At 40.5% G+C, this 1,625-nt stretch overlaps 1 non-coding gene across 1 annotated transcript; it reads left to right on the forward strand.

The window, feature by feature from the left end:
- Positions 1–1,200: 1,200 nt before the first annotated feature.
- LOC141644427 (small nucleolar RNA R71) lies at positions 1,201–1,307 on the forward strand. The gene has a single exon (XR_012544046.1). It is a non-coding gene; the product is annotated as a small nucleolar RNA R71 (small nucleolar RNA).
- The last annotated feature ends 318 nt before the right edge of the window (positions 1,308–1,625 follow it).

Here is a 1,625-nt window from a genome sequence, read left to right on the forward strand (position 1 = left end):
CTTCTTCTTTGTGAGGATGTCTTTCATGTATTTCGCATAAGCCGGCACGTGATTGATTAATTCCGTGAAAGGAATTGAGACTTCCAAATTCTTCACAATTTCCATAAACTTTCCAAGTTGGTCATCAAATTTGGGCTTGGCTTGACGACTTGGAAAAGGAAGTCTAATCACAATGGGCTCCTTCTCCTTGACCTTGTCTCCATTTTTCTTTGAAATTTCTTCTTTTGATGATTCTCCATCTTTGGAGTTTTGCACAATTTCTTCCTTATCACTTGCTTCCACAACTTCATCCTCAACTTGCTTCTTCGGTGCTTCATACCTTGTACCACTTCTCAAGTGAATGGCACTAACCGTTTCATGTCTTGGGGGATTACTTTGAGGTGGTAATTGCCCCTTTTGTCTTTGTGAGCTTGAAGATGCTAGTTGAGTCAATTGTGTTTCCAACATCTTGGTGTGAGCTATAATGTTGTTGATGGTGGTTTCATTTGCTTGACTATCTTTTTGCATTTAAGTGAAAAACTCTTGTTGATTCTTTTGCATTTGGAGGACCGCTTTTTGAACATCAAAACCTTGGTCATTTTGGTGATTGTATGGATTTTGGTTTTGGTAACCTTGGTTTGGTTGTAAAAGGGTCTTTGATTTTGGTTTCTCATGGGAGGTGGGGTGTATGTTGTTTGAGAGTTTTGAACGTTTTGGATTTTGTATGAGAGATTTGGATGAAACTTGGTGTTTTCATTGTAATAGTTGGAATAAGGGGTACCACTCTTGTATGCTTAGAAAGAATTCACTTGTTCATTTGTTCCCCTACATTCACTTTGGCCATGTCCCAAAGTTCCACAATTCTCACATATCCCACTTGGGATTGATGAGGATGCCGTCATGGCATTAACATGATGCTTTGGTTATTTTGAGGCTTCTTCAAGTTTAGCCATAGCTTGTTCAAACTTCAAATTGATTGTGTCAATGTGAGCACTAAGTTGAGCACCCAATTGAGTAACGGAGTCCACTTCATGCCTTCCTCCTCTAGTAGCCTTGCGAGGTCTACTATATTGTGAGTTATGGACCGCCATTTCCTCAATCTTGGTCCATGTTTAATTGTCATCAACTTCGGTGAACATTCCATTTGATCCCATGTTGAGAATGTTCCTTGAATCTTCATATAAACCGTTCCAAAATTGTTGTACCAAGAACCACTCGCTAAGTCCATGGTGAGGACATGAGCGACAAATTCCTTTGAACCGCTCCCAAGCTTCATACAAAGATTCTTCATCCCTTTGCTTAAAACCCGTAATTTGAGCTCTTAGCATGTTAGTCTTTTCCGGTGGGTAGAACCTTTTGTAGAAAGCTAGAGCCAACTTCTTCCAAGAATCAATTCCGAGAGTGGCCTTATCAAGGCCCTTCAACCATTGTTTCACGGTGCCGATTAGAGAAAAAGGAAATAAGACCCATCGAATTTGGTCTTGAGTCACACCGGTTTGAGAAATCGCATCACAATAGTCACAAAAGGTTTCCATATGAGAATGAGGGTCTTCACTAGGCATCCCCCCAAATTGGCTCCGTTCGACTAATTGGATAAAGGCGGATTTGGCAATAAAATTTACGGTCAAATGTTGTGGTGTGGGAGT

This window comes from Silene latifolia, chromosome 2 (assembly GCF_048544455.1).
Source record: "Silene latifolia isolate original U9 population chromosome 2, ASM4854445v1, whole genome shotgun sequence".
Taxonomy (NCBI): domain Eukaryota; kingdom Viridiplantae; phylum Streptophyta; class Magnoliopsida; order Caryophyllales; family Caryophyllaceae; genus Silene; species Silene latifolia.